Source organism: Ailuropoda melanoleuca, chromosome 5 (genome assembly GCF_002007445.2).
Source record: "Ailuropoda melanoleuca isolate Jingjing chromosome 5, ASM200744v2, whole genome shotgun sequence".
NCBI lineage: Eukaryota > Metazoa > Chordata > Mammalia > Carnivora > Ursidae > Ailuropoda > Ailuropoda melanoleuca.
This window is the reverse complement of record NC_048222.1, coordinates 3797935-3810440: the sequence shown is the minus strand read 5'-3', so window position 1 is coordinate 3810440 and position 12506 is coordinate 3797935. Positions and strand designations below refer to the sequence as shown.

At 41.3% G+C, this 12506-nt stretch overlaps 1 pseudogene; it reads left to right on the top strand.

Moving 5' to 3' along the window:
• The first annotated feature begins 11321 nt into the window (after positions 1-11321).
• On the top strand, positions 11322-11782 carry LOC100464260 (annotated as a pseudogene).
• Positions 11783-12506: the final 724 nt, after the last annotated feature.

Sequence of the window (12506 nt, the reverse complement as noted above, 5' to 3'; positions counted from 1 at the left end):
ATGCTAATATAATTAAGAATTGGCCCTAATACGTTGGGTCCTTATTTTAATTGCAGTTCTACATCCTCTAATAATCTCAATGAAAGCCCCTCTCGAGCTTATCTGGCTTCATGATCAGAATTTTCCTTTCTGTTTCTACAATTCCCATTTTAATTGGCCTGCTCTTTATAGGTCTAATTTTAGATGTAGCTGTAGTTAGGCATGACTTTGGTGAGAGGCACTTTTTCTCTCCTAGGAAGTTCCACCTATTTGCTGTTTGTCTCGGTGGGTATGTGGGAAGGATTCAAACAAAAACAGATGCAACTAAGAATAAATAGATTGCATTTGTTGTCACAAACTGTCATCATTAGTATGTTGGTTTCCTGTTATTTACAGTCATTTAATTGCACGGCTGGGTATGACATAACAGTCTTCCAAAACTGGTTAAGTGGACCAGGAGGGCAATATACTGAACAACCTAGGTCTGGGGTCGCCAAGACTGTCATGTCTTCCTGTACTGTGGTGAAGGGTGGCTGTCAGAGAATCCATGGAAAGAAAAATATGCCACTAAAAAGGGAAATTTTCTCATCTCCAAACCATGATTGTGGTATCTCTTCTTCTTTACTTTCTTTGAAAAGACAGCCTCCCAAACTTTCCAATGAGTAGTCTTAAATGGGTCAGTGAGTCTGTTCTGTTGAGATAACCTCTCCAACGTTGGAAAACTATTCAATTTAACCCAAACCATCGAAGCTTCTAAAGTAACCTAAGCATACAATCACTCCTCTGGGAAGGTAAGAGTTTCTAGTTCAAATTTTAGCCTTAAAAAGGATATATAAAAATGTAAAAGAAAAAATCACCGATAATGGGGGAATAAATCCACAAATTATTTTTAAGATTCTTAGTTTGGTATTAAATGAATAAGAATAATTCTGGAACCAGTCTGATATTTCCTTTAAATCTTGTTTTCAAATCTTTCAAGACAATGTTTTGAAACATTTTTTTAAAAGAGCTAAAAAAATAAATCCCAAAAACTTAGGGATAAAAAAGAAAGGATTATGTATGTGAGATTGTATGAAACCAGAAACTTAACGTGAATATTTAAGATGATCCAGCGAAGATTAAATGGAAGGTATAAACGCACGCCACAAAATAGGCGAACCTGAAAACATTATACCATGTGAAAGAAGTCAGTCATAAAAGGCAACATTTTAAATGACTCCATTTATAGAAAATGTCCAGAATAGACAAAGGCATAGAAATAGAAAGTGAATTAGTGTTGCAGGGGCTAGGTGGGTGGTGGGATGACAAAGGGGAACAACTGATAATGAGCACAGGACTTCTTCTCAGGGTGAAGAAAATGTTCTAAAATTTATCATGGTGATGGAGGCACAACTCTGCAAATACATAAAAAGCCATTGAATGGTACGCCTAAAATGGGTGAATTGCATGCCATGTGAAATATATATCAGTAAAGCCGTGATGTTAAAAAAAAAAAAAAAAACGCAAAATTCAGTGTGCTAATGTCTACATAAATAAGGATAAAAATCACACTGTATCAGACTCTTGGGGTGCCTGGGTGGCACAGCGGTTAGGCATCTGCCTTCGGCTCAGGGCGTGATCCCGGCATTATGGGATCGAGCCCCACATCAGGCTCCTCCGCTATGAGCCTGCTTCTTCCTCTCCCACTCCCCCTGCTTGTGCTCCCTCTCTCGCTGGCTGTCTCTATCTCTGTCGAATAAATACATAAAATCTTTAAAAAAAAAATCACACTGTATCAGGACTCTCGACAATCACGGACAATGAATTTTCTTTTGAAACATTCCTAAATTGGTCACACAGACCAGAATTACCAACATTTAGAATTGGTCTTTCAAAAAAAGAGGTAAACATCTTATGCACTATCTCAGCAACAGTAAAGTTGAACAGTGGAAACAATCACGTACATCATGAGGGGAAATTCTCCTCTATTCTATGGAAAGGGGCTATGGATCTACTGCCACAAAGGGAGAAGGGCTATTCAGCATCCACGTTAGATTATCCGCTTGATCAGTCTGTCCATTCAAATGGACCAAACCACTAAGCTACTGCTCGCCTCTCTGGCTAGCCCCTCCATACCAATTTGTCCGTAGGTCCTCAGACACAGTATACACACACATCCTAGCAAGTATTGTGTGGGCATTCCCTGCCCATCTCACTGTATTCATAAAAACAGAGATTTACAATTCAACAACCAACTGAAATAAACCTAAAGCCCTCGAGGTGACCAGTTTTTCACTTAGGGCACAGAGAGCCATCTCTAAAAATACAAAACAAAATTAAATAAAGCCCTTGTGAACAGAGCCAGAGGCTGGTTTTACCAGCTGGCCCGCAACACAACATAGGCCACAAGTGACAGAAGTCTGTTTCATTCCTTTTGACAAATTCTGTAGGCATCATCCATTTCAATTACAAGCTAGGGAAGCCAGGTCACAAAGGGCCTGAGCAATGAATTCACGGTTTTATGAAACTAGAAATTAAGGCTCCTATCTCAACCTTATTTAACAAGAAAACAATTTTTAAAGGCACTCAAATCATGCCTACATGTTTACCATATTTTAATTTGGGGGGTGAATTTCTATAAATCCAATAGTAAATTTAAAAATCGATGAAGAAACAGAGGAGATGAACAGATAGATGATGCTGATAGATACATCGACAGATAGCTAGATATAGACAGATAGACAATCAATCAAGACTTGAAAAAAGCATATTAAGGGTGAAATTCAAGATCAGTTGAAAGTCAACCATCCAAAGCCAGGACTGCTCATGTCTCTGACTCTTGGGGAGAAGAGATATGTGTCAAAGACATTACATGTCAAATGTACTAGTGCCCATCAAATCTTTCTTAGCAATAAGGGAATATTCACCGTTGACTTAGACTAAGTCACTTGTCTGGTGATCCTGGCAGCAAATGTCAGAAAATGTTGCCCTTCACTTTTCTGTCACTGACACTTGACCAGAGTGTTTTTCTTTCTTCACCAGAGAAAAGAGAAAGTCAGCTTAGTGGAGGAGGTGGGGCTGTCAGAAGGATGATGGGAAAACACACACATTCTGAAAATGATGGATTGCCCCCACTGAGTCCATACACTCCAGGTTCAGAACACTTGGAACAGGTTATTATTATCCTAGCATGATTCACAGAGAGCTCACTCCTTCTGCTAGCATGGAAACAAGCTGAAAGTCTATGACATCCCATCCAGGGACATATCTAGCTTTGCCCACCCAGGGGTCTCACTGATATCTGCAAGAACATCTCTTCTTTGTCCTGAAAGATGCAACCAGAAAGCTTTTTGGAGAGGAAGGAGACGGAAGTTTTGATTGTCATTGAGTGGGGCTACATTTTTACCTGTCCCCATGGTACAGAACAGGGACAGAATGAAGTAGAGATTCCACTCCAATGCAGTCTTTAGGAATTTAGGAAGATGGGGAAAATATATAGAGGTTACATGAATTTTCATGGAGAAGGACAGGCACAATGCCCTTGCAAACATACCCTAAACTGTATTTCCCCAATATAAACATTTGTGTCAAACAACTAGTAGGGAGAGCATTTGCCACTGGCACTCAGAGAGAACTCTACCTCTGGGGTGCAAGAGCAGGAAGACTCAGATAGTCTTGAAGGCTGTGAATGATTCCATCAGACAAACAAGTATACCCCAGGTTGAGGGCACAAGCTGAATGAAATGTACATTTGGAAAAGAATGAGCCTATCAGTTCGGCCCCACCAGAGAGGCTGTGTTCTCCACTATACTCTGTCTTCTTAGCTGGAAGGGAGACAGGCAGAGGAAAAGTGAGGGGACGGGTAAGGTGTTGGTGTTCAGGATTAACAAGAGTGAGCTCACTCAGACAGAGTCAACAGAGCCAATGGCTTCGTGTCCCTGCAGTGCACTCAGGCCATGAGCGTTGTTTCTATAAGAGATCCCTTCATGTCATATATTACCAAGAGGTCCCCTCTTCCCCATGTTCATAGACTCTGCTTGCCACATCTCCAGGCATTCTGAAAAGGACACAAGAGACTTAGCTGAAAAAAAGCTACAATTATTCTTGACATTTTAGAATGCACTTCTGCCATGTTCAGAATGTTCCGTCGTAGACTTTAGAATGTGAACTCATATAGGAGAAAGTCTGGACTGAAGTCTTTTGAAACGAAAGCACACCTGTATCCAAGCTTGCCTCAACTTGAAACAGATTTTGCCAACTAATTAGAAGGTCTTCATCTTACTCAAGTGAAAAGTATCAATAATTCCTTTTAGCTTTACACTGGCTAATTTTTTATTAAGAAGTGAAATTGGGAAATACAGATTTTTTTTTTTTGGTTAAGAGGTTTGAAGGAAATATGTCACTCAGGTGGGCTATAGGTGCAAGTTTATTAATGATTTATTCTCTTCTTTATACTTGTCCTCATTCTCCAATTTTTCTTTAACAGGCATATGTTACTTTTATATTCAGAAAAAATTGTCGAAAAAAGAAAGAATAATATGACCATTAATCCTTAACTTGGCAAAGGAATGGAAATAAAACAGAAAGCCAAAATGCCTAAGTGTTAACAGTAATTGTCTTCAACAGGAAAGTGAGCGATGCCTTTTTCTTTTTTTCTTTCAACTCTTCTATATTTTCCAAATTTTTCATAAACAATAAGTATTTTTAATTAATAAATAGTTTGAGGAACAGAGAAAAATTGGAAAGAGTATTTTGTCTTATTTAATGTTAACTACCTGGAAATTAAGGTAAAAGACTGTAATTATTTAATTGGAAGAAAGCTGAGTGGGCAGGTCCCACAGAGCTTACTGGAGACAAAGGCAAGGACTCACGAGCATCTGCCTATGGCCAGCCTTGGTGTTGGGCAGCTCTCAAGGTCACCTCCAAAAGCCTGTTCTCCAAAATATCTGTTCTTTCCTAAAGGAGCACCCACACCAGCTTGCTACTGTTTCTCATGTTCTTGCTGTTAAAGTCATTTCTTCAGCTTCCAGAAATGCATTCTCTGGAATCAACCCTCTGAAAATACCAGTGTCCTCGGGAGGGGACTAGCAGCCAACAGCAAATCAGAGAAGTGGAAGCTGCCATGGAGAGAATGCAGATCTAGACCCAGGCTCCAAGGTCAGGGAGTAGTAGTGGAATCTTGCACACAATCTTTAACTTCTTTTGAAATTGATTCCCTTTTCTAGAAAATGAAGGGCTGGACTTAGACACCCTCGTGGGTCTTCCTACATCTAAATTCTGTTCAAGGGAGGCATGGAGGGAAAAGGAAAAATTCAGGAGCCTGGGATATTGCTGAGGAGCCTGGTCAGCACAAGAGATCTAGCCATGGTCATGTGTCCCCAAAGGAGATTATCCCCTCAAAGAAAAACTCCATTCATTTAAAAAAAAATTTTCCTGTGTTGGTCTTAACCCTGAGTCAAGAGCTTCAGTTTAATTTTCAATGTCAAGAGACCATAATATTATATGAGGTTTTTTTTAAGTGACTTACTTTCTAGAGGAACTACTGAGAGTTCTCGTTCTATCAGGATTCCTATAAAATGGAAATATGAAAGTATGTGGTCGTTCTCCCAAATGCTTACATGATTGAGCTCCCAGCTCCCCTTCAGCTGATAGACAGAGCAGGGTAATGTGGGGTTCCTTCTAATCACGAATTCATCAGAAATGAGAGTGAGGGGGAAAACACACAGATAAATAGTAGGCTTTTCTGTGAGGAAAGATGAAGGGTTTATTTATTCTCCTCTGTAGGAAACAAAGAGATTTATTAATGAGGAAGGAGAAAGGCAGTACCAGTTTAAAGAGGAATGAAACAAGGACAGGAGGGAAAAAAACAAGTGTTTCCCCTAGCAAATGACATTATTTTAGAAGAAAAATATGTTCATGTTCTGAATGCATTTTATGCTGCTACACAATTATCTTTCTAGAGAACCAATTCGGATCACATTAAATGCATCAACAAGGCATACAATAAATCCTACAGCTTTTAGCAATGGACCACTCTGTCTTGGATTTCCACCCTGCCTCTCACTGCATGAATGGCCGCACGTTGAGCTCCACAATGAGAGCTGATCTTGTTCCCAAAATTTAAGAATTTGCTTTTACCAATTCCTCCTTTTCATTATCAAGTTTCTGACCCTGATTTGTCACAGCCCCACTGGCTAGACTTCTCCCCAACTAGATGAACTGAATTGTAAAAATTGCTCGGTGGAAACTGAAAGCTTAAAATAAATTGAGATGATTCATTCTGGAGCCCCTTGCTATTTTTGGACTTTTGGACAGAATCGCTGACATTCAGAAGTAATAAATGAGCCTGACTTGACACCTTGATTTGTTAACTCAGAGAAGTCCACAGCCAGTCCCAGACTGGATTCATTTGGAGTTCAATGATGCAAAGGTGATTAAGAGGGAAAAGTTTGTCACACTACTTTGAAAGTTTTAGAAGCCAATTTATCATGTGTTTTTTTGACAGAGCTAGCCCAGCAATATTCTTAAAGGATTCCCAAAGCAGACTGCTAAGAATAATAGAATCAGTAACTCATATGGCTAGAAATTTTTAATTTTTTTTAATTAAAAAAAAAGCAAGCCGATCATTCCTCTGGAACCCTTGACCAGACAACTGAGCTATAAAGTCATGGTCAATCTTTAAAAGGTAAACAACTGACCAACCACTTAACAGGAAATACTTTGAGTAGTTTTTCTAGCGGTGTTGGTGAACTTAGACTGTTTTGTCCGTGCTGTCTTTTGTCCGTACTGACCTAGCTAAATATTTGTAAGATAGTCAAACAAGGGTCAGTGTAAGGTGTTGGCCACCAGGAACTAATTGACATAAGCAGTGATCCAGAGACAAGACCTGATAGACCACTGGCGTGTTGGTAAGCCCTCAGTAATTCACCAGGGTGTCACCAAACCTGCAACCTCAAACCTCAAAGTTCACAGCGCTATTTCCATGCTATACTCTGGCAATGGAACAACCATCAGAAGACAACAGTACTGGAAAAATAAATTTTTAACTTTTCCCTCTTCAAGTGATCTCTGTTTTTTCTTTTTGACGTATACCCAAAATATACTATGAACCAAAACCTGGGTTGATTTTTCTCAATGCTAATAACAACATAGACAGCTAACACCTATAGATTGCCTACATGTGCCAGACACTCTTCTTAGTGCTTGTATGTATTAACTCATTTAACTCAAGCCAACTACCTCTGTCTTATTGCAACCAGATTCCAGAGCTAAGCTGATCATCAAGAGAAGGAGATAAAAGGATTCTTACTCTGGGCTTTGGCCTTTAAAGGGCCTTACACTGTCGCTCTTCCAGCCATGTCCCTCCCCTATAGGCTATTGGGTCCCAAGAACCGAGAAAATATGTCCACTTGAAGTCCACACTCCCCCTCTAGACCACACTCCTGGTACCAAGACTATAGATTCTCTGATAAGGCAGCATGGAGCCTGCTTCTCAAACCAGAACTTCCTCTTCCCCAGGAGCAGATAACTGTCGACTGGATGGGTTGCAACGGATGTTGAAGAAATTAATTATTTAATTGATTGATTAGCACGCAAATCCTAGTACATGGGTTATTTGGAATCTCTTCTGGTTATCAGAATTGATTTTTACCTCCTGATTCCACATCTGTCTCCTGAAAAGGTGAAGCTGTTAGTTAAATTCCAGTTAAGGTGTGTGATAAATCACACTACAGAAAACAGTACTCAATGGACATAGGCTTGTGACAGTGACATTTTCTTTGAGTGGGGGAGAACAAAGGAGTCTAAATTCTTAACCACTTTTTAAGAGTGCTTAAAAGGGAGCTTTTAAGGGTTCCTCTTCGGATAACAGTTAACTTTGCTTTTCAAAAAAAATATGCCCAGATATCCAAATACCTTTCTGGCCTTTGGCCTCCTGTGGTGGATGCAATAGTCTATGTCTTAGTTATTTCAGCCAGGGTCCTTCCTGATAGTTTTATGACTTAATTACAAAGATTACATCATGTTTTTAGACTATGCCAGGCCAGCACGGTGCAAGCTTTTCTATCACGCCCTGAATATAAGAAGAATCAATGGAATGTTTGCTGGATACAAAACCAGCTAATAAGGCTGTGACCGTGAAGCTGTAAGCTTTTCCAAGAAGCCATATAAAATCATTACTGGAGGAGACTGTATCTCGTACAGCCAGACTGGGTGTCTGCTTTTCAATCTGGAGACTTCAGATAGCTCCAACAGTTCCCTTGGTCCTCATCTAAGGAAAGCTCAGAGGCCAGCACCCCCTTGTTTGTTCTCATCACTATGAGAGGCAGCAGCAAACTAGGGGGAGAAAAATGCCAGAAGACTCTTGTGCAACTAGCTACACTCATATACAAAAATGGTATTTTTTTGTTCTTTCTGGGATTTGCTTCAGACCTTGCAGGCTACCAGCTGGTTTACATGAGCACCAGCCTAGGTCCAGATTCAAGCACAGCCTGGTCTCATGTTGCTGGATTGACTGTGCAAGCATGTTTTTAAACAGAGCTTCTCAACAGAGAATGAGTTTACAGCCCAGGGGACATGTGGCAATGTCTAGAGACATTTTTGCTTGTCACAGCTCAGGAAATGAGGAAAGGATGCCACTGCTATCTAGTAAAGGGTGTGCAGTGCACACGAGCTCCTCACAGCAATGAACCACTCGTCCCCACGTGCCAATAGTCCCACAGCTGAGAAACGCTGTTTTAGAAGAACAAAGGTAAGAGAAAAACAGCCCCCGAATGCTGCTCACGTTGAAATTTCAATGGTTTCCCCTCTCAGGTGTCACTACCTGCACACAGCAAGAAACACTTAAGATTGTTGATGGAGTCAGGCTAGGACCACAGAAATTAAACTTGTGGGTGGTACAGAACCAAATACAATTCTGTGTCACTGTATAACGCCTTCCCCTATGGAGATCAAAATGCTTCTCGGAAGCAGTTATTCCCCTGGGAGAGAGAACTGGCAGTCGGAGGGATCCTCATTTCACAGATGAGAAAACAGGAGGCTAAAAGAGGATGTCATTTGCTCAAGGTTGTTCAATGAATCAGGTTTAGAGCTCAGGAAACCAGGAAAGGCCAGGCATTGGAGAGAAGAATCCTGAAAGAATGTAAAAGGATAGAATAAGGCTCTCGGCTGGATACCATCTATGTGACACACATCTTTTCCACAGCCTGAACCCCTGGTGTCAAGAAAAGCAGGGTTTTATGTGATGGGCAGCTTGCAGTTCTCCCCAGAATCAGCAGCCCCAGAGAGACCCCTGCCCCCTCCCTACCAGCCCAGGAGCCCTCACCTGACAAACCCAATTCCCAGGGCTCTTCTCCAGATGTTTATACTGTCAAATGATTTAATGGACTGCAGAAATGAGTTGGTCTGTTCGTTAAAATAGTCATCATAATGAAAAAGACGGACGACATCTGCCCTTATCCTCTGTCAGTCTGTCATATCTATGTACCTCCTTCCTATCAATCACCATACTATGCATTATGTAAATACCAAAGATGAAATGTCAGCCTATGTATCTAATTGTTCCTGTGTGCCATATGGGAATATGACTGGTGGGCCCTGCTGTTCCCCTTTACAACCAGCATTAATTGGCATCTTTGTTATCTAGCCATGGAGATTCTGTTTGGAATGATTTTAAGGCCTCAATAACCCTTTCAATGGGAATCATGATTCAAGCTGATTCTTACCCAAAGGGGAAAAAAATGCAGAGAAATCTCAGAAACTTTATCATCCTACTAATATCTGATGAAAAACTTTCATGGAGTCGTCATTTACTGTATTTATTAAGACAGGAATCCAAAAAGTCTGGAGATGAACATTTCTGCATTCTCCCCCCCCTAAAAAACAGGAGCCCTGTAGAAAGAGGTAAAACATATTACAGATAACTGGGGAAAACAAAATAGAGAGGTCATTTTTCTCCCTCTAATTCCTGGGCTATTTGGGGGGAACATGCATTTGTCCACGTTCAAGGACAAGATCATGAATGTCAATGTAAGAACGGACTTTAGAAGTCCTAGAAATCTAGAATTTTCCTGGGGCATGAATCTATGTAAGATATCTCCAATAATAAGATTTGTGTCTCTGTTTTAGTACTTTCATGAAGAAGCATTCACTGCATTACAGGGTTCCACCCAGATGAAAGCAATTTAAAAGCAACAAAGAAGCAAACCCTGAAATGTCCCAGTGCACTCACCATAGTATTGACGGTATTATCAAAAATTCCCTATTCATAAACACAAACTCCCCTTTCTTTTTTCTTTAAATATTTTATTTATTTTTCTGAGAGAGAGCAAGCTAGAGAGAGAGAGAGAGTGCACAAGTAGGGGGAGAGGCAGACGGAGAAGCAGACTCCCCGAGGAACAGGGAGCCTGATGCGGGGCTCGATCCTAGGACCCCAGGATCATGACCCGAGCGAAACGCAGACACCCAACCAACTGGGCCACCCAGGCACCCCCTGTCCAACTTTCTTAAAATGAAAATGATATTGAAGCTACCTTCAAGCCTCTACAGAAGTAATCCATCTTGTCTTATTTGCAAATATACACACTATACAAATTAACTTATTTTTGTCTCAGAGGACAAGGAATTTTTAACATTCCATGTTGGGAGAAAAGATCTCCCCTACCCCCAAATATGCTCTGTCCTGTCCTACACACACACACACACACATACACACACACACAAAAGCAAGCTATGACTGCAATGGTAGGTGCTAGGCTAATTACCAACCTAGAGCTCAGTCCTGAAAATTCCAAAGTTTTAGTTGGTTCCATGTTCAAAATGATCCATATAAGATCACTGGAAAAAAACAACTCCATAAAGTCCCACAAGTCATGAAATGAGACAAATAGCAAATGAGACCACCTGTGACATGTGCAATAAAAGTTTCTTTTCTTATGCAAGATAAACCGTAATCATCATGTGTACAGCTGGAGGTTCTCTCCTACTCCACTCCTGCAGTCACGAATGCAGACATGAAAAGAGCTGTCTCTCTCCGTTTTGTATTTACTCTAATGATTGGTAAGAAGAAGCTACCATGTTGTCCCTAAGGTTTCCCTCCTTGTTTGTCTGAAAAAGTACAAGCAGACTGGGCTGCTGCCGCCACTACCACCATGGAGCCAGCCGCTGGGAGACCTGAGGGTCTGTGAAGGCTGGAGCTCAGCAGGCAAGAGGTCAAAGTCACTTCCGCCCTTCAAGGATCCTGGCCTCGGTCAGCCCGTGGACCACTGGATGAAACAAAATGTGATATGTGTGGCTCGCAGCCTTCTTCAAAGAGTTGTAGGGGAAGCCATCCTGAAGGTCTCACCAAGGTCAGGTGACGCTCCAGAATGGGAGACAAGCCAATTTGGGAGCAAGACTGGGTCCAGCTTCCTTCAAATCACTACCAGTTCTTTGATAATGAAAGAGTCCAACTAAGTGCAACTTACATTGACACATCCTGCCTTACATGGGAAAGACAGCAATTTCTGGGGAGAGTGGCTGTTGTTGAGAAATTGTCTAGCCTCTGTTCCAGAAAATCCTGCATGGCATCATGGCACAAGACCAACAGCCTGTGCCAGACAGCTGCATCATCAGCATGGTTGTAGGCCAACTCAAGGTCGATGAAGACCCCATTACGGGGTTCCACTGCATGTTCCTATTAAAGAACATCAATGATGCCTGGGTTTGCAGCAATGGCATGTTCAGGCTTGCCTGCCCAACTTTAGCTGACCTCTTCCCAGCTGGGCACTCTTCCCATTTCCTCCCCTTCTTCTTCCCAACACTATTCACACTTATGCAGATGCTCTGAATACCACCCACAAAGGAGGGTTGCAGTGGGAGGGGGCACAGCCTACACCACCCAGGTATTGCATGTGATGACTGCATGCTGGACTAGTTGCATCTGACAGAACTTCGTACTGTCCCAGCACGTGCTTTGAGAAGACTTCAGTGATGCAAAAGGTTTTTTTCTTCTTCTCCTTCTCCTTCTTCTTCAATCTACTGACAAGTTGCTCTAGTAACTCCCCAAAAAAGGGAAAGAGAAAGCAGCCACCTCACCACCCAGACATTGATTTGCTCAGATGTTTCAATACCTCATGATACAATAAAACCATGAAAATTTTCTCTAAAAAAAGTACAAGCAATCCGTTAAGGTTACAGAGATAACATTAAGGAATGCAGCTGTACCCGTTGTATAGTAGATTACTCTGGCCTGTGCTTAATCTAGGGTCTTGTTTAAAAGAGCTTTTTGATTTTAATTAAAATAAAATGGGCCCTGGAAGAAAATGCATCTCCTCCAGTGAGGATTGCATTCAGCTTGTTCTCTGTAATTTTGCCCATCACACTGCTGGCTGTTGCTTTTTCCACAGCTCTTAAATGGTGTCTAAATTGACCAGCTCTGTTGCCAAGGAAACGGACAGGACAATGCTAATAGAAGCTACTTAGGACACACTGTGAAAAGCTTAGAAATAAAATTGTTTGACATGAAAGGCACCGTGTCAGCAGCCAGGCAACTCTGTTAAAGGCCGGTCTGA